Below are 21,469 nucleotides of genomic sequence, written 5' to 3'. Positions count from 1 at the left end.
GTGAAACCATATGATAATTGACTCTCTCTGCTTGACTTATTTCACTCAGCATAATCTCTTCCAGTCCCATCCATGTTGCTACAAAAGTTAGGTATTCATCCTTTCTGATGGAGCCATAATACTCCATAGTGTATATGGACCACATCTTCCAAATATATCATTACCAAATTTAGGAATAAACAAGTGTAGGTGGAGAAGGTTGCATTGTTTTTCACAAATACACAGTTTTTTATGGAATATTTTATTTGGTTTATTTATTTTACATTGTATGCCAGTCACTATTCTAATGACGTTATGTATATTAACTTATTCAAATATATTACACTCTCTGAAACAGAAAAAAAAAAACCACCAATAATTCAAACAATTACTGTTTACATTTTGGTATTAGCTCTAACCTTTTTTCTATCCATAGGCTTTTTGCTTGTTTTAAAATATTGCCTGTACAGTATTACTTAAATACCCAGATATGGTTATAAATATTTATTATGCTATTATTTCATTTATTTTAAAACATTTATTGGAAGTCTGCTTTGTTCCTACATGGTACCAGGTGCCCAGATTCCAGAGTGAGCAAATAGACATGATCCATGTCCTCAAAGAGCTTGTTCTTGAGCTGTGGATAAAGACATTTACCCAAAAATCATCATGAATAAATATATAATCATAAAATGTGATAACTGCTATTATGTTAATAAGGGTATAAATTCAGCTGCTCAAATAAAAACACAGAATAACAGTGCTGTAAACAAGATAAACATTTATCCTTCTGTCACGTAGCAGTCTCAGATTGCATGGAGATCCCAGAGACTTAAGCTCTTTCATTCTGATCCCTCCACCATCTGAGCAGTGTCCCCCTCGCCGGTATGTCCAATATGGCTCTCTAATACTTCCACATGGCAGCCAGTACCAAGAGTGAAAGGATAAGGAGCAAGATGCCCTTCTCTTTAAGAGAATAGTCATTTTTGTGCCGTGGCATATGACAAAGTATGTGCTTCTTTAAGCATTAACTAATAAACTTGCAGTGAGTCTAATTTCAAACTTTATAGTGGCGATGAACATAAACCATATATTAGATATATACAGGAGTGACTGAGCATATGCTCAGTCATTAAGCATATGCTTTCAGCTCAGGGCATGATCCCAGGGTCCTGGGATGGAGACCTGCATCGGGTTCCCTGCTCCTTCAGGAAGCCTACTTCTCTCTCTCCCACTCTCCCTGCTTGTGTTCCCTCTCTCCCTGTCTGTCTCTCAAATAAATAGGTAAAATCTTTAAAAATCTGATATATGTATATTAGAGATATGCAGAATGATTATGTGATATAAAAATGTCTGTGATTTCATTTGGTGACAGGATCACAGTTATTGCCAATATTTTTGTGCTTCATTGCCTGTATCATAATTGAAGCAAATGCTAATTTCAGTTAGCAGTTCACAAAACACAGATGTACTTTTTTTCCTGTTCTAATTCACAGGCTCTGAGAATTCTATCCACAACTTCTTTAGGTTAAGAACCTCCCTCCCACTTGGGACGCCTAGGGGCATGGCTGGTTGAGCCTCTGACTCCTGGTCTTGGCTCTGGTTGTGATCTCAGGGCCATGAGATCAAGCCCTCAGACTCCACACTCAGTGGAGTTTCTCTCTCCCTCTGCCCCTCCCCACTGTGCACACACTCTCTCTCAAATAAATAAATAAATCTTCAAAAAAAAAACCAAACCCCAAAACGAAAAGCTTCTGTTTTAAGGGAACACCCCAGAATTTACACATATCACATCTCCCCATATCCCATTGGTCAGAATTTAGATTTCTACAAGAGACCTGAGAAATAATTTTTATTCTAGTCAGCCATGTGCCCAGTTAGAAATCAGGGGTCCTATTGTTTTGGGGGGTTTTTTGTGTTTTTTTTTTAAAGATTTTTATTTATTTGACAGACAGAGATCACAAGTAGGCAGAGAGGCAGGCAGAGAGAGAGGAAGGGAAACAGTCTCCCTGCTGAGCAGAGAGCCCGATGCAGGGCTTGCAGGGCTGGATCCCAGGACCCTGGGATCATGACCTGAGCTGAAGGCAGAGGCTTTAACCCACTGAGCCACCCAGGCACCCCAGGGGTCCTATTGTTATTAAAAATGAGGAGAATGGATATTGGGGTGCCACTAACAAAATAAGAAATTTAAACTGAAAGAATTTAACAGGGAGTCCTAATCCAGATTATGGAGTCAGAAAAATATCTCTGAGAAAGTGACAGTTAAGCTGAGATCTGAAGTGTAATTAATAATAGTAGTGACAATACTTGTTACTTATTGAGTGCTTACTAAGTGCCAGGCATTCTTCTAGTTTGCCACCAGTATTAATTCAGTCTCACAACAACCACACTCACTTTAGGGTGACTGTTGAGGTTTTAGTGCTGAAAGTCCTACATCCTGGGAAAACTCTCAGTCGGGGGCAAACTGGGTGGTTGTCACTGTGTTGGTACTGTTGTTATCGTCTCCATTTTACAGAAAGGGAAACCAAGGCATGAAAAGGTTAAGTAAATTGCCCCGAATGAATCCGCTAATAACTGGCAGAGGCAAGATTTCCATCTAGGAAAGCTGCTCCAGAATCTACCAGCTTCCCTACTGGATCAGTTTGCAAGGGCTGCCCTAATGACATACCACAGACTGGGGGACTTAAACAACAGAAATTTATTTTCGCTCACTTTTAGAGGCTTGATGTCCAAGATCAAAGTGCCAGCAGGATTGATTTCTTCAGAGGCTTCTCTCCTTGACTGGTAAATGGCCCCCTTCTCCCTGTGTCTTTACATGTTCTGTCCTCTGTGTCTGTGTCCTCATATTATTTTTTATAAGGACATCAGTCATGGGATTAGGACCCACCCTAATGACCTCATTTTACCTTAATTACATCTTTGAAAACCCTATCTCTAAATAACAGTCTGAGGTACTGGAGGTCAGGGCTTCAAGATACAAGTTCAGGGAAACACAGTTTGAGCCCATAACAACCACTAGATTCTGCTACCAGGCAAAGTGTTGAGGGGGTGGGTGTTCCAGGAGAGGGAACTCTATGTGCACAAACCCTGAATCACTAGAGTGTCCAGTGAATTCAAAGAGTGAAAGCCTGAGTAGCTAGCATTTACTGCATGTGCAGGAGGGTAGGCCAGGTCAAAGTGGAGAGGTAAGCAGGAACCGAGAGATGTAATGTGTTGGGGGCTAAGTTGAGATGGGAGTATTTTAGTGCCCAAGGAAGCCCCTGGAGGGATTAAAAGCAGGGGTTGGGCATAATCCAACTTAGATTTTAAGACAGCTCTGGTGTCTGTCTGGATACTAGACTGGGAAAAGGAAGACTGGTTAGGAGCTTGTGGCTGGAACCTGGGCCAGCATTGTTGGTGATGGGGACAGGTGCAGTAGTGGAGACAGAGAAAAGTTGGGTGGGTATCACGTGGGTGAAGGTAGCACCAGCGAAACTTGCCAGTTCACGGGAGAGGTCAGAAAAAGGCTGCATCCTAGCTTCCTCAACCTGGCAGAACCCTTTTTGTACAAGTGTCCACCTTCCTCCCTTCAAGGGGCCAGATACCAACCTCGGCCCATAGAGATACATCTTATGAATGAACCTAAGCATGGTATTTCCACTTCCATCACCAGTGACTAGGCCAGTGCATGGTTCCCTGCTCTGTCCAGTGGCACTTACGAAAAAGTTTACTGTGGGGCTTCTGAGAAATTTGCCTCACTAATAAAGGTACAATAAACCACTTAAGAAATATTATTGCCAAAGATTTAGCATAAATCTAGTTAAGTGCCTGAATCTAATTTTGAAGTTCACCAGAAATACAAAGACGAGAGGAACAAAATAAATGGCATTGTGAGAAAATATATCAGAATGGTTCAAAAGAAAAACACAATGCAACACAATGCAATGAGAATCAAATTGAGGGAATGTTCTAAATGAAAAGGAGCTAAAGAAATATAAAACCAAATGCAGTGTATGAAACTTGATTAGATTCTGGTATAAAAAAGATAAGTTTTAAAATACATTTTAGGGGGGCACTTGGGTGGCTCAGTGGGTTAAAGCCTCTGCCTTCGGCTCAGGTCATGGTCTCAGGGTCCTGGGATCGAGCCCCGCATTGGGCTCTCTGCTCAGCAGGGAGCCTGCTTCCTCCTGTCTCTCTGCCTGCTTCTCTGCCTACTTGTGATCTCTGTCTTTAAAATGAATAAATAAAATCTTTAAAAATAATAAAATAAAATACATTTTAGGACTACTGAGGAAACTTGAACTTGGACTGCATAGTAAGTGATACTAGGGAATTACTGTTAATTTTTCTTACGTGTGCCATTATTGTGGATCTGTAGGAGACATATTTATTCTCCAAAAATATAGGCTGTTGGGGTGCCTGGGTGGCTCAGTCAGTTAAGTGTCTGACTTTGGCTCAAGTCATGATCTCTGGGTCCTGGAATCAAGCCTGATGTCGGGCATCAGGCATGGAGTTCAGTGGGGAACCTGTTTCTCCCTCTCCCTCTCCCTCCACCCCTCCCCCCAAATTGTGCTCACTGTCTCTCTCTCTCTCAAATAAAAAAATAAAATCTCTATAAAAAAGGAAATATAGGCTGAATCGTGCAGGGGTGCAGTGCCGTGATGTCTGCAGGTTACTTTCAAATGATACAGGAAAAAGAGTGAAGAAGAGAGATTGAGCAATTGTGGCATGTAGCAAAATGTTACCAATTGTTGAATCTAGGGGGCTGGTATAGGGTTCCTCTTACTACTCTCAGCTTTTCCCTATGTTTAAGATTTTTCAAAATGAAGAGGTGAGGGGGCAGAGAGACACCAGGAAGACACCTACCTCTTCTCCCTCTGGAGGTCATCTGAACAGGACGCCTGTCACCAAAGCGGCCGCTGTGTGACCCTGATGGAGACTAGCATGAGCATCTGGCTAAACCGCTGACCCGGCTCTGGGCCCTGCTGACATTAGCAGCTGCTTTTGCAGCCACTGGCCCTGCCTTCCTCCCAGCCCTCTGTTAGTGAAACAAGCCATATTCCTTACGACTTAAGCATTTTGGGTTGAGCCGTTATCTCACATGGAGACAGGGAAAAAAGACCAAACACAGAGGAGTCAGGGAGGCAGCAGGTAAGCCAGAACGCCATGGTGGTACCTGTATAAATCGTAATTTGGGTATAGTTTTGCTCTGTTTATTAAAATATGTCCAAAAAATTTTCCATATCATTAAAATTTACTTCTAGACATTTTTATTTAATATTTTGGAGTAAGTAATATGTTCCTGTGGTAGGTTAAATAATGGCCACAGATATTTTTTAAGATTAATTATTATTATTTTTTTTTTTTTTAGAGAGAGACAGCACAAGCAGGAGGGGCAGAGGGGGCGAGAGAGAGAGAGAATCTCAGGCAAACTCAGGCAAACTCTACCCTGAGTGCAGAGCCCGACTTGCAGCTGAACCCCAGGACCCCAAAATCATGACCCGAGTCAAAACCAAGAGCAGGTTTCTTAACCAGCAACACCACACAGGTGCCCCTAAATATAGCCAGAGGGGTCTTGCAACTACTGTTGTCAAGAGGTAGAGTCTATTCCCCACCCCTTGAAGCTGAGCTGGTTTTTTTGTTTTGGGTTTGTTTGTTTGTTTGTTTGTTTGTTGAAGCACAGTTAGCTGTCAGTGTTACAGTGGTTTCAGTCGTACAACATCGTAATTCAGCGATTCTATACGTTACTCAGTTATCATCACCGTGTTTGTAGTCTCCATCTGTCACCACACGACATTATAACAATATTTTATCACTGATTTTATTTCCTATGCTGTTCTTTTCATCTCTATGATTCATTTATCTTACACCCGGAAGTTTGTACCTCTTAATCCCCTTTATCTATTCTGCCCATCCCCCTCCACCCTCCCCTCCTCTGGTAAACCACCTGTTTGTTTTCAGTATTTAACTGTCTGTTTGTTGGGATGCCTGGGTGGCTCAGTCAGTTAAATGTCTGCCTTTGGCTTGGTTATGATCCCGGGTCCTGGGATTGAGCTCCGCATCCCACTCCTTCCTTGCTCGGTGGGAAGCCTGCTTCTCACTCTGCCTCTACCTGCCATTCCCCCTGCTTATGCTTTCTCTCTGACAAATAAAATCTTGAAAAAAAAAAAATCTCTGTTCTGGTGGCTCTCAAAAAAGTCTTTTTTGTTGTTGTTGTTATTGTTTGTTTTGTTTCACCTACAAGTTCTCTTCACTTATAGGTGAAATCATGTGGCTCTTGTCTTTCTCTATCTGAAATCTGAGCTGTCTTTGACATTTGCTTTGACCAAGAGAAGATAACAAAAGTAACATTGTGCAAGTTCCAGAGCGTTTGCCTCAGAAACCTTGCAGCTTCTGCTTTCCCTGTCTTGAACACTTCTCTGTGTCCTCCATGCAAGGAAGTTGGTTTAACCTACCAGAGGCTCAGAGGTCATGGGGAGGAAAGCAAGAGCCAAGACCAACTGACAACCACATGAACAAGGTCAACTTGGACCTTCGGGCCCACCACATCTCCTGGCTGAATGCTACCACATTACGGAGGCCAGGTAAACAAGCAGAGGAACCACCCAGCCAACCCACAGAACCAGGAGAAATAAAAAGTCGTTGTTATGCAGCAACTGATTATTAGCACAATTTCCATGGTTTGAAAATTTTTAATATAAAAATATACAAGTGAGGACTCAGAGATGTTCATAGCAGTATCATTCATTATAACCAAGGGGTAGAAGCAAACCACATGTTCACTGACTGATGAATGGGTAAAAATAGGGTCTCTCCATACAGTGGAATATTATTCAGCCTTAAAAAGGAAAGAAATTCTGACATGCTATTATGTGAGTGAACCTTGAGGACATCACGCTAGGTGAAATAAGTCAGTCACAAAAGGACATACACTATATTGATTCCTTCTATATATGGTACCCGGAACAGTCAGATTCAGAGCCGGAAGGAATGGTGGTTGCCAGGGCTGTAGGGGAAAGAGGGGGCAGTTATTATCCGATGGGTACAGGGTTTGAGTTTTGACAAGAATTCTGGAGCCAGATGGTGGTGATGGTTGCATGACAATGGGAATGGACTTAATAATCCACAACTCTGCCTTTAAAAATGGTTATGATGATAAATTTTGTTATATATATTTTACCACAATTCAATATACCAGTGAAAGTTTTTCTCTGACCTATTCCATATATGCCCATCTCCTCACTCTCCCATTACTCCTAGGTAACCACTATCATTAGTTAGTATGTATCCGTGGTAGTTTAAAAACCATGTCCACAAATTCTAAAATAACTCCTTTGTTGCAGAGATCAGGCTTAATTTCCTTCCCCATGAGCATGAAGCTATTTGCTTCTAACAAATAGACCAATATTCCTCTTCTGAGATGAGGTGATGAAAGGTCTGCCCTTGCCATCTTGGGATATCTGCCTCCACCCCACCCGTCACTTGCTCTGTGGGAAGCCAGCTGCCATGCATGTGAGCAGCCCTGTGGAGAGGCCCATCTGGCCTCTGACACCTCCTGCCAGCAGTCAGGAGTGAGCTTAGTAGCGGACATTCCAGCCCCTTCAGATGACTGCAGCCCTGAGTGACAACTTCCCTGCAGCTTCACGAGAGACCCTGTCCCAGAGCCACCCAGGGCCACCCAGCAAAGCTGCTTCCTGATCCCCAGCCTTCAAAAGTCCTATGAGGTATTAAATACTGGTGGTTTTAATCCATTAAGGTTTGGGGTAATTTGTTATAGTGCCATAAATAATACATGCATGTATATGCAAATATGAATATAGATTTTATTCTCTCCCCCACATTTTTACATAAAAGTATATTGTTCACATTATCATAATTTGTCATAGACACTTCCATAGAAGTTCATAATGAGTTTCACCATTTTTTTTGTTTAGATTTTATTTATTTATTTATTTGACAGACAGAGATCACAAGTAGGCAGAAACATAGACATTTTAACAATATTTGTTCTTCCACTCCATGAGCATAAATGTTTTTCCATTTCTTTGTGTCTTCTTCTATTTCTTTCATAGGTGTTCTATAATTTTCAGAGTACAAACAAAGAGTACCTCTTTGGTTAGGTTTATTCCTGGGTATCTTAATAGCCAAAGTACTGTTGAAAAAGAAAACCAAAGCTGGAGGCACCACAATTCTGGACTTCATGCTCTGTTACAAAACTATAATTATCAAGACAGTATGGTACTGGCACAAACACATAGATCAATGGAATGGAATAGAGAACCCAGAAATGGACCTTAAACTCCATAGTCAACTGATCTTCGACAAAGCAGGAAAGAAATCCGATGGAAAAAAGATAGTCTAAAAAATGGTGTTGGGAAAATTGGACAGCAACATGCAGAAGAATGAAACTGGATCACTTTCTTACACCATACACAAAAATAAATTTAAAAGGGATGAAAGATCTAAATGTGAGACAGGAATCTAACAAAACTCTGGAGGAGAACACAGGCAGCAACCTCTTTGACCTCAGCTGCAGCAACTTCTTGCTCTACACGTCTCCAAAGGAAAGGGAAACAAAAACAAAAATGAACTGCTGGGACTTCATCAAGATAAAATCTTTTGCACAGCAAAGGAAACTGTCAACAGAACTTAAAGGCAACCTATGGAATGGGAGAATATATTTGCAAATGACTTACCAGATAAATGGCTAATACCCAAAATCTATAAAGAACTTATGAAACTCAACAGCCAAAACCAAAAAATGCAGTCATGAAATGGGCAGAGGACATGTACAGACATTTCTCCAAAGAAGATATCCAAATGGCCAACAGACTCATGAAAAAATGTTCAATATCACTGAGCATCAGGGAAATACAAATCAAAACCACAAGAAGATACCACCTCACATCAGTCAGAATAGCTAAAATTAACAGCTCAGAAAATGGCAGATGTTGGTGTGGATGTAGAGAAAGGGGAACCCTCTTACACTGTTGATGGGAATGCAAACTGGAGCAGGCACTCTAGAAAACAGTATGGAGGTTCCTCAAAATGTTAAAAATAGAGCCACCCAATAATCCAGTAACTGCATTATGGGTATTTAACCAAAGGATACAAATACAGTGATTTGCAAGGGTATATGCACCCCAGCGTTTATAGCAGCAGTGTCCACAATAGCCAAAATAAGGGAGGAGCTCACATGTCCATCGACAGATGAATGGGTAAAGAAGTGGTATACATACACCATGGTATATTACTTGGCCATCAAAAAAATGAAATCTTGTCATTGCGATGATGTGGATGGAACTAGAGGGCATTATGCTAAGTGAAGTAAGTCAGAAACAAAACAGATGATCATAGGGGAAGGGAAGGAAAAATAAAATAGGAGGAAAACAGAGAGGGAGGCAAATCACAAGAGACTGTTAACGTAGGAAACAAACTGAAGATTTCTGGAGGGAGGTGGGGGGGGGATGGGGTAACTGAGTGATGGGCATTAAGGAGAGCACTGGGCGTAATGAGCACTGGTGTTACATGGAACTGATGAATCACTAAATTCTACCCCAAAACTTAAAAAAAAAAGAAGAAGAAGAAGAAGAAGAATTCTCTATTGGATGTCCTTTTCAAGACTCTAAGATTTCATGCCACTTTAAAGAAGTTGAAATTTGAAATTTTGGATAACACATTATAGGTGCAATTTATGCAAAAAAGAGATAGCAAGGATCCCCAGTTAGGGCACCAGGCTCAAAGAAAAGGCTTTGGCCCTATGTCAAAATATTGGCAAATAGGGGTGCCTGGCTGGTTCATTGGTAGAGTGTGGGACTCTTGATCTTGGGGTTGAATTTAAGCCCCATGTTGGTCACAGAGTTTACTTAAAAGAAAAAAATATATATATTTTTAAAATATTGACAAATAAATGACATGTTTTAAGTTAAATTATTTAAAATATAAAAAAGACAACTTATAGGAAAGGCTATAAGAATAAAAAACATTCTCACTATGAATAAGATTCAAAGGTATGAAAAGATTCTCATTTTCACTTTTCAAGAGGGAGAGGGAGGGAGGAGGGAGGGTGGGAGGAGGGGGCAGAGGGAGATGAAGAATTTTTTAAAAGAATTTATTTATTTATTTATTTGAGAGAGAGAGGCGAGTAAGCAGGGTGAGAGGGAGAGAAAATCCTCAAGCAGATTCCCTGCTGTGTGGGGAGCCCAGTGCGGGGGGGGGGGGGGGGGGGGGGGGGGGTAGGGGGTGGTAGGGGGGGGTGGTGGGGGGGGATTCGAGGACCCTAAGGTCATGACCTGAACCAAAATCAAGAATCAGTTGCTAAACTGACTGAACCACCCAGATGCCCTTCATCTTCACTCTAAAGAGAAATGCAAATTAAAACTAAACTGAAACACCACTTTTTTACTTACCCAATTAGCAAAAATGTCCAAACTTTCCGCAAGGCTGTGGAGAAATGGGTTCTCTCACAGCTGGTAGGAGTGCAAAATGCCATAAATCCTATGAAGAGAACTTAACAGCATCCATTAAAAATGTAATTTTGACCCAGTAATTCTACTTCTGGGAATTTATGTATGCATTTGCATGCAAAAATAATGTACAAAGCTAATAATTGAAGCACTGGTTGTGACAGGAAGTGAATAGAGGAAAAACAAGTGTCTACCCCTAGAAGAGTAGTTAAATGAACCAGTATGTACTGATAAAAAAATGGTGAGGGGCCACCTGGGTGGCTCAGTGGGTTAAAAGCCTCTGCCTTTGGTTCAGGTCATGATCCCAGGGTCCTGGGATTGAGCCCCACATCGGGCTCTCTGCTTGGCAGGGAGCCTGCTTCCTCTTCTCTCTCTGCCTGCCTGTCTGCCTACTTGTGATCTCTCTCGCTCTCTCTCTCTGTCAAAAAAATAAATAAAATCTTTTTTAAAATAAATAAATAAATAAAAATAAAATGTCTATGCTACCCAAAGCAATCTACATATTCAGTGAAATCCCTATCAAAATACCATCACCATTTTCCACAGAGTTAGAACAAACAATCCTAAAATTTGTAAGGAGCTAAACTGTCATTTCATAAGCTTTGTCCACTTTACTATGGGTTACAGGCCTTCCATATTGATTTATAGGTGTTTGTACACATGAGAGAGATTAGCCCTCTGTCTGGGACATAGATTACAACGTTTTTCCCAGTTTGTTTTGGCTTTGACTTTTCTTGTAGAATCTTCCCATGTAGAAATTTTAGAATATATTTAGAATATATTTTTATATAGTCGGACTTAATATTTATTTTTAAATTCTGGATTTTAAATCATCATTATAAAGACCTTCCCATTTAAAAATGTTTTAATCTTTGTTTTCTTCTAGTACTTCTAGAGTTTTAATTTTTATATTTCTATGTCTTTCTTGGGGGGTCTTTTTTTGGAGGAGATAAATGTTGCAAAGACATGGATCAGCTGTTTTCTTTGTGTCTTTCTAGTTGTCTTGACATCGTTTACCCATGGGTCCACCTTTTCCCCTTTAACTTAAGATGCTTCCTTTTCCATGGAATGAACTAATGTATGTATGTATTTTATGTCTGTACTGTTCCATTTATCTCTCTATTCATATTCTAGTACTGTACTCTCTTAACTCTTGCATAAAACGTGTTTTCATGTATATCTGGTAAAACTGGTCCTTTCTTACTGCTTTTTTCCCTTGCCAGTGTTTTCCTGGCCATTCTTATTTATTTTTCCACTTGACTTTTAGGATCCATTATTCTATTGAAAAGATTCTCAATGTATTTTTATTAGAATTATGTTAATTTTATATCTAACTTATGGAAAGTAAGTATTTTTAGTACATTGAGACTCATAAACCTTTTTTTAGGATTATTTATTTATTTATTTATTTATTTATTTGAGAGTGAGAGAGAGAAGCGGGCTCCCTGAGCAGAGAGCCTGATGGGGGACTCAGTCCCAGGACCCTGAGATCATAATCTGACTCAAAGGCAGACACTTAACCAACTGCACCACACAGGTGCCCCCAGAAACATTTTTGATGGCACTATTATAATTTACCTTAATGTTAGAAATAATGCCATTTATTTAAATGTGCTCTTATTATTTGATCCTTATGTTTTCCCCAGTTTTTGATTTTATAAATAATTCTTCAATGAACCACTATAATTTAATCTTTGTCCATATCTATAATTTTATTACCTTGTGATAAATTTCTAGAAATAAAATCAGTAGTCAAAGGCTGTGAACTTTTGGGGCATCTGGGTGGCTCAGTCAGTTAAGCGTCTTCCTTTGGTTCAGATCATGATCTCAGGGCCCTGGCATCTAGCCCTGCCTTGGGCTCCCTGCCCAGCCAGGAGGAGTCTGCTTCTCCCTCCACTCTGCACCTCCTCCCATGCTCTTGCACTCTCTCTCTCACTCTCTCTCTCTTAAATAAAATATCTTTTTAAAAGGGGAGGAGACTGTGAACTTTTGAGATATCTGACATTACCAAAATTCTTTTTTTTATAAAAGATTGTATTTATTTGACAGAGAGAGATCACAAGTAGGCAGAGAGAGAGAGGAGGAAGCAGGCTCCCTGCTGAGCAGAGAGCCTGTTGCAGGACTCAGTCCCACGACCCTGACATCATGACCTGAGCCGAAGGCAGAAGCTTAACCCACTGAGCCACCCAGACGCCCACATTGCCAAAATTCTTACCAAAGAAATTATGTATTCTCACAAAATATGGATGAAAGTGAGATTTATTAAATTTTTTTTAAGTCTTGGTATCCTAAAATGTAAAAAGTGTTATCTCACTTTTATTTTTCGTTTAGTTGATTATTAGTGAGATAGGACTTTTTTCTTTACAACATATTTCTATTTTATTTTCAGTGATTTATTGTCAATATCCTTTTTTGGTTAAAAACCTAGTAGTTTATTTCAAAGTATAATTTTTTCTTACCCATTTTTTAAAAGATGCATTTATTCATTTGTGAGAGAAAGTGAGTGTGCACATACATGCACAAGCGGTGAGAGGGTGAGGGGCAGAGGGAGAGAATCTTCGAGCAGACTCACTGCTGAGTGCTCAATCCCTCGACCCATGAAATCATAACCTGAGCTAAAACCCAGAAGTGACTGCTCAATGCACTGAGCCACCCAGAGACCCCTTTCCTTACCCATTTTAAGGCTGATGGTCTTAATGTTCTTCTTTTTGATTTGTATGAGCTTTTATATATTAAGACTATCAAATCTATTAAGTCTTACCATATTTGTGTCAAATACTTTTCCAGTTTGTTGTTTATTTTTAGTTGTTTATCACGTTTTGGTGTGTGCAATTTTCTTTATTTTAAAAGACACATATAGGGATGCCTGGGTGGCTCAGTCAGTTAAGCCACTGCCTTTGGCTCAGGTCATGATCCCAGGGATCAAATCCCGCACTGGGCTCCTTGCTCAGCGGGGAGCCAGCTTCTCTCTCTGCCTAGGCCTGACACTCTGCCTGCTTGTGCGCTCTCTCTCTCTGTCTCTGACAAATAATAAATAAATATAGTCTTTAAAAAATAAAGAATAAAAAATAAAAGACACATATATGCACTAACTAAATTAAAGAATACAGAAACATGCATAGTGGAAATTGAAATTTCTCTTTGCTCCAACCCTCTCACTTCTGCTAAGGGATATGTGTGGTGATATTTTTTTTTTTAAAGATTTTATTTATTTATTTGACAGATCACAAGTAGGCAGAGAGGCAGGCAGAGAGAGAGAGAGGAGGAAGCAGGCTCCCTGCCGAGCAGAAAGCCCGATACGGGGCTCGATCCCAGGACCCTGAGACCATGACCTGAGCCGAAAGCAGAGGCTTTAACCCACTGAGCCACCCAGGCGCCCTGTGGTGATATTTTTTTGACATTCAGAATTTTAAGCTTTCTTTGTTGTCAAATATATGTAACTCACCCTTTCTTAATTTCTTCGATCGGTTTATGCTTAGAAAGACCTTTCCATACTGAAATCAGAGATGGAGGGGAGCCAAAGTGAGTATAAAGAAACCAGTCCATGGGATATTGAGGTTGTCTGGGCAAGAGATTATTGTGGCTTGGAGTGGGATGGTAGTCGTGGACATAAAAAGAAGAGGACAAATCAATATATAATTTGGAGGTCGGCTTGCTGACAGAGTGATGGGAGGAAAGTAGTGGAGAAAAGAGAGAGAAATAAATGATGGCTCCTGGATTTTTGGCATATGCGCCAGATAGAATGGGGTATGTTTTTCATTCCTGAGCTGAAGAATGTGAAGCCTTTATAGGGTGATTGAAGACATTTTGGAGCATGATACTTTCCCAGTGCTATTCATTGACATGTGATCCCTTTTGCAGGATCCTTAAATACAAGCTGACATACCCTTCAGCTCTCTCTGGCTGCCCTTGGTCTTTTTTATTTCATTTTATTTTGTTATTTTTTTTTACCTGCCATGTTTTAATGGGCCTGCCTACTTTGCAGGAATGTTCTTTTGTGTTTACAAAGTGTTCTTGAGTTTGTCTCGTGTCCTCATTGATGACTCCTACCTGGGTACTAAGATAGGCCAAGGTTTTCCATTCCCTAATCAGTGGGAGCCTCCAGAGGAGTGTTTCGGGCACTGGAGGATCACAAACATGGGTGGGGAGGTACTGCCCAGTTCTTGTTGCTGTTATCAGATTGTTGCAATGAGGGCCCTCAGGCAGTTCCTGAGGGCTGGTGCTGCATAACTCACCACCTCCTTTTATTTCAACATACAGGTCATCAAAGGAGAGCCTAGTTTATGAGTGTGTGGCCTGGAATAGCTAGTTTGCAACTAATCAGTAAAAACACAGTCAGCAGGTTTGTTGTTGCTGTCCTTATTGTGCTGAACAGTGCCCAGTGAAGCTTCCAGTCCTCCTTGAACTCCACAAACAGGTTCAGAGGACACCGCCATTGCTGGACATCACAGCAAAGTCAGAGTACCTACATAGGGGCCAAAAGAGAAGTCATTGCCACTGATCCCCAATCCTCTACAGTCAGTCGGATGCCTGCTTCTGACCACTCTCCCTTACTGACCCAGGGAAGCGCTCTCTAGCTCTCTAGCTCCCTGCGGAGAGGACACACACATCCTTGTTTTTCTGACAAGTGATGGTGGCTTCTGTGCAGCTCTGCTGTGCACACGCCTCCTCCTGATTCTTCTAGCAACCAGTAGAACATGCCAACAGAGGGGAAGGTTCATTAGAGTCAGAAATGGGAGTCCGTGGTCTTTGAACAGCTTTATTGGGCAAAACTAACTGATCCTTCTAGGGAAATAAGCAACCTGGGTCTTTCAAAATTTACATTCCAGCTGATCCACAATTCTATTGCATAATCAAAGGTCATACCTGCAGCCAAATTAAATGTTTGTCACTAAGGATATTTCCATCTGGCAAACAAAATACTATGTATTATACTGCCCCCTCTTCCTGGAATGTCCTTGTGTGCTGTATCTTCAAGGAGGCCGTTTGGCCATGTTCCCAACTCCCTGGCCTTTGACCAGCCACCTCCTGCCTCCGCAGACTCCCAAGAGAGCTATGTGGGGGACAGTGCTGGCAAGTGAACACTGTTTTTTCACGCTGTTTATACGAGCCCCGCTGCTGAGCTTGTCTAGATCACTTCAAAGACAAAAAGAGACATAGACAAACCCAACAAAAATGGTGGGACCCAAAACCTAGATCAAAGTGTTGGAGCTGCCGCCCGGGCTTTTCCTGAAGCTACAGGAAGAGACTCCCAAGCTTATCCTTGTTATCAAAAGCCCAAGTGCCCTTTTCCCAGCTCACGAACTTCTACTCATTCTATGAACCCCAATTCAGAAGCCTCTTCCTCTGAAGTTTCCTTGACCACAGCCCCATCCGAGAAAAATGAGTGGCTCCTTCGTTTGTGATTCTGTTTGTGTTTCTCTTTGATCACTTTACTAGGTCTTATTGGGGTAATCTGTTTCTATGGCCCTCTTCCCAGACACCAAAGGTAGACTCTGTCTTATTCTTCTTTTTATTTCCGGCACCTGGCCAAGTTCCTGGCACTAGGAGGTGTTTGGTGTAATGTGCCATGTTTTTTGGCACCGGCAACAAGGCACCTGGTTGTTCGGTGGGTGCAGTGCACAAACGGGCCGGGCGAAGTGGGTGAGTGGGACTGGTGTGGGGTGGTTTGGGGCTGTCTCTGAGGAAAGGGAACCTATGTTTTCCCATAGAGGCACAAGCTCCCAGGGGTGTATGAGCCCAAGGGGGCACCTCCTAAATTGCACCAAGATACTACATAGATTTGCAATCTTCTTGATTGCAGACCCAGACAAACCAGACCCAGCAGAATGGCAGAATGTGAAGAAATTCAAGCTTGAAAAGAATAGTTTCCCTTGCAAAAAGTTTCCACTCCTCATCTAATAGGCAAGCCTTAGAGTTATCTGATTTTAGAGAACTTACCGTCAATTATGAATAAGAGGAATTTGAATACATTATGCTTTTCAATGTAGTATACTAATCCTCAGTTACAATTTAAAAAATGTATGCAGTTGTACAACTTTATTTTTTTTTATTTTTTTTTTTTTAAGATTTTATTTATTTATTTGACAGAGAGAAATCACAAGTAGATGGAGAGGCAGGCAAAGAGAGAGAGAGGGAAGCAGGCTCTGCTGAGCAGGGAGCCCGATGTGGGACTCGATCCCAGGACTCTGAGATCATGACCTGAGCCGAAGGCAGCGGCTTAACCCACTGAGCCACCCAGGCACCCAGTTGTACAACTTTAGACCTGGAAATTATCTATTGGGTTTTTTTTTTTTTTCAGCATTTAATACTGTCTATATGATCAGTACAGACTAGGTATTAGAAACTATAATAAAAATTGACTAATGTCATATATCTATTTAATAGCAGGTTTTTCATTTGCTAAAAGGGCATCTACTGTACAACTTTATCAGAAACAAGAAGAGGCAAAGTGGTCACTATGTTAGCAATTGGGGTTTTATCCATCTCGCTCTTTGGTTTCCACTATGATCTTATATTGCCAATTTTTCAATGCAGAAGCTGTCATTTCTTTAGTTTTTCTCCCTGCTTTTGTATGTTCACACCCACTCACTGAAAATAGGCAATCAACTGTTTCAGGGATATCATTGCTAGATTGGGAACATCTTGAGAAAAGGAAGTAAGTCTCAATCTTATTGTTTTTATCCCGTGGCTTTTATAGCATACTAAGTAGTTGTTCAATAAATGTTTTTAAATGAAAGTAATGAATGAATAAACAGAGGAGGTAATGATAGTAATAAGAAGGCTTACACTCTGTGATTTTTTTTTTTTTTTTTTTAAATTCAGAAACAGGGATGCCTGGGTGGCTCAGTCGTTAAGCGTCTGCCTTCAGCTCAGGTCATGAAGTGGGAAGCCTGCTTCTTCCTCTCCCACTCCCCCTGCTTGTGTCCCTCTCTCGCTGTCTCTCTGTCAAATAAATAAATAAAATCTTAAAATAAAATAAAAATAAAAATTCAGAAACGGATGTCAAAATATTAACATTTTCTTAATCTGTGTGGTAGTGGGTATATGAGTACACATTATATTACTCTCCACACTGTTTTCATATTTGAAAACTCCTATAATATTTTGAAAAACCAAGATGAGTGATAGGATGATAGCAGTATGACAAAAGTGCCTTTCTTCAAATATCTCATCCTTAATTAGGGAATTATTCCAAGTATACACCATTGTAGAGGTCTATGGGGCTGTACATTTTTAGGAATTGAATGGGTAGGGGGGAAAAAAGCAGTAAATAACTCTGAAACTAGAAAAGTAAGAATTGATACTACTTGTCCAATTGTCAGGGCATCTAGGAATCAGCAGATGAATACTTATATATGTTTAAATATATATCCAGCCTCTATGAATTATGAAATATGGTCAAAAAGAACTGGATCAATCTAGGCAACGTAGTGTTAGCTAGCTGAATGCCTGGGGATTGGTAGAAATCCTGTAGAGAATTCTGGCAAAGTCTCTTGTGATTCTTCAGGTCATATCTACTCTTCCTTCTCCATCATACTCTCTTCCTGGAAGGTTGACCTGTATGGACCACATCAGTGAATGCTCATGACTTCTGCCTCCTAGTTGGGTTCAGTTAGAAGTCAAGGAGAAGGAAGAAAAAAAAGGAGGTCAGGTTGTTTGATCCCTTTGTTCCGTTGCTTTTTTTTTTTTTAAAGATTATTTATTTGAGAGAGAGCATATATGTGAGTGGGGGGAGGGGCAGAGAGAGAGAATCTTCAAGTAGACTCCTCACTGCACATGTCACTTGACACAGGGCTGGCTCTCACAACCCTGAGGTCATGACCTGAGCCAAAACCAAGAGTGGGACACTTGGCCACCTGAGCCATCTGGGCGCCACCCTCTCATCGTTCCCTTTCTATAAAGTTGCCTCCCGCTGACTATGTCTCTCTCTCTCTTTTTTTTTTTTTTAACATTTTAAAAAATATTTTATTTATCTGTTTGACAGAGAGAGAGAGATCACAAGTAGGCAGAGAGGCAGACAGAGAGAGAGGGGGAAGCAGGCTCCCTGCTGAGTAGAGAGCCTGATGCGGGCTCAATCCCAAGACTTTGGGATCATGACCCGAGCCGAAGGCAGAGGCTTTAACCCACTGAGCCACCGAGGTGCCCCCTGACTGTGTCTCTTGACTGAAGGTCATTGCTCCTCTCTGATACAGAATAGCAACTCTAGATGACTCTATATGACTCTCTGTAGATAGATAGTTATCTTGTCTCTTCTCTTGGGTCTAATAACCATCTTTTCTCATCCCTGTGCACTTATGTATTAAGAGCTCATACATACACACACACACCTTTGAGAACAGTCCTTTCATATTTAAGACACCCCAAATTAGCCCTTTCTGAGTGTGACATCTATTTTCTCTTTGGACCTTGATTGATCAAAGGCCTGGACTATGACATCCAAGTTTTTCCTCCTCCGCAGTAGTTAGCACCCAGGCTTCTGTCACTTAGCAGATGCCAGAAGAGAACTTTAGAGAATTACCTATAAATACTAACCTCCTCTCCATAGGTGGTATCCTCAGCTCTTTCTAAGTCCTTTTGTCCTCTTCTTTCCTACCATGAAGTTATGGAAACAGAAGTGGTAAATGACTGAAAACATTTGAAAATATACTGCCAGCATGAAATAATTATAATACTCCTTTCATCAATTCCATTTTTTGATCACTTTTGGTCACTTTGCCATCTTCGTATACCAATACATTAATATATATAAATCATAATCAGTGGGGGAAAATCTAAACATTCCATCTACTATGTAATGATGTGAGGGAATGTGTATGATTTAGTTAATTTGAAATATCATGGAAAGCAACGAACAATAGAAATGGTAAGCATCTGGAATAATGTCTCTGGGCCTGGGCAGGGATGTCTGGTGATATTGGAAACTCTTTAACGCCTTCGCACATACTATTCCTTCTGCCTGGAATACTCTCCCTTCCTCTCCCACTCTTCTGGCTAATTCCTATCTATCCCTCAGTATTCTGCCTAAATGGCACAACTTCAGATAAATCCCTGATCCCAATCTAAATTAACCCCCAACCTCCTGTTAATTTTCTGTGACAGAACCCAGTTCTTGTCCTTCTTCATACTTATCACAATATAAGTATGTATCTATTTGTGTGTTCATTGTCCAATGTCCGTCTCATCCATGAGGACAGGAACCAGGTTTGTTTGGTTCCACCTTATTTGTAATTCCTGATGTAATAACCTGTCAATATTAGGGGCCAATCTATAGTTGTGAAGTAAATTAGTGCTCAAAGTTCTTAGGAAGAGCCATGCATTTGTGAACCATAACTCCATTTATGCTACTGTCATCAAAGGCAAATTATTTGCTTGCCTTACGCTCAAGAGTGTGCCGTAATTAGGACTATGGGGTATCATTCTTTAGATAAAATATACGTATGTATATTTCTGCTCTAGATTTGCATTTTATGAGTCATATTTTGTTCTAGGAAGCGAAATGTCCAGCCAACTTTGCATAAAGAGACTTTTTTTAAAAAAAGAGTTCTTTCTTAAAGTTATAAATGATTAGTTTTGTAATTAGATGTACTTGAGGATGCCTGTTGTGTTTGCCTGCACAACTTCTTTTCCGTCTTCCTTAGGTTAGAGAACCAGGGACCACCATGTATGGTCTCTTAGGGATTGTACACTGCAGTGGGTCCTGTTCATATAGACGTTAACATGAATCAGAGTTCTGAAGCTGAACAACTTTGTGGTCCTGACATAACACTTTTCTTTTGGTGAATGCTCCTCACCCACCTAGATAGTCCAACCTGTAGGTCTGCTTCCTTGACCCAGAAGCAGACATGTGATCTAAGCCAATTAGTCAAAGAACTGTCTCTAGAAACGACCATTGATTATTGTAGAACTAGGCTCATGACCAAGGGAGCCAACCAGTATTATTTGGGGGATTATGTGAATGGTAGGAGAGAAAGAATCTCTAATACTAAGAAGCATGAAATCTAGGGCTGCTAGTGGTCCTTTTGCTATATTAATAAAAGCTTACCTGCAAATAAAGTCAACATAGAAGAAAGGAGAACTGAAAAAAGGAGAAAAGGAGACAGATTATTGATGATATGGATTCATCCCCAGCTCTGCCTAAATTACTCATGGGCTTTTTAGTTATGGAAGCTAATAAGTTCCCTCCCTTGCATAGGAGAGTTTGAGCTGAATCTCTGTCCCTTGCAACCCCAAGAGTCCTGGATAAAACAGATGCATAAGCGAAACTATAAATCAGAAACTCAGAACTTGTTCTCTGCTTGACAGAAACATAAACATGCTACTTTTGACAATGATTTCATTTCTCTGCCTACAGCCCTCCAATGGCTTCTCATCTTACCCAAGGAAGAAGACAACTATCCACACATGACCAGTTGGTCCCTACATGGTCTGACCTTCTCTCCCCCCCTCCACTTTCCTTCACTTTGCTCACTGTACTTCAGGAACCCTGACCTTGGCAGTCCTTACCCTTGCCACTCCTGTGCTCCCACCAGAAGATATTTGCACTTGTTTATCCCTCTGCCTGGCCTCTGCTTCTCCCAGTGTGCCTCTCGCCAACATTCTGTTCTCTTTTCATACGCAAACTTCCCTCATCACCCCATCTAAAATCTTACTTTCCCCTTTTGGTATTAGTTTCCTAGGGTAGTCATAACAAAGTGTTACAATCTAGGAGGCTTACACAACAGAAATTTATTGTCTCACAGTTCTTAAAGCCAGAAGTCTGAGGTCAAGGTGTTGACAGTTGGTTTGTTCTGGAGGCCATGAGAGAGAATCTATTCCATGTTTCACTCCTAGCTCCTGGCCGTTTGCTGGCAATCTTTGATGTTCCTTGGCTTGTAGAAGCATCACCCAGATCTCTGCCTTTATCTCCATATGATGTTCTCCTTTGTGCATGTCTCTTGTGTCCCATTTCTCCTTTTTTATAAGGACACTAGTCATTGGATTACGGCCTGCTCGGAGGGCCTCATCATGACTTGATCATCTGCAAAGATCCTATTTCCAAGTGA

At 40.9% G+C, this 21,469-nt stretch overlaps 1 long non-coding RNA gene across 1 annotated transcript in view; it reads left to right on the top strand.

Moving 5' to 3' along the window:
* Window positions 1–20,826, top strand: part of LOC132014176 (uncharacterized) — a 24,297-nt gene extending 3,471 nt beyond the window's left edge. Inside the window, exons 2-3 of the long non-coding RNA XR_009403231.1 lie at window positions 2,698–2,763; window positions 20,779–20,826. This is a non-coding gene — a long non-coding RNA (uncharacterized LOC132014176). The remainder of the gene's footprint in view (window positions 1–2,697; window positions 2,764–20,778) is intronic.
* The last annotated feature ends 643 nt before the right edge of the window (window positions 20,827–21,469 follow it).

This window comes from Mustela nigripes, chromosome 3 (genome assembly GCF_022355385.1).
Source record: "Mustela nigripes isolate SB6536 chromosome 3, MUSNIG.SB6536, whole genome shotgun sequence".
Lineage (NCBI taxonomy): Eukaryota > Metazoa > Chordata > Mammalia > Carnivora > Mustelidae > Mustela > Mustela nigripes.
This window is presented reverse-complemented; position numbering and strand designations above follow the sequence as displayed.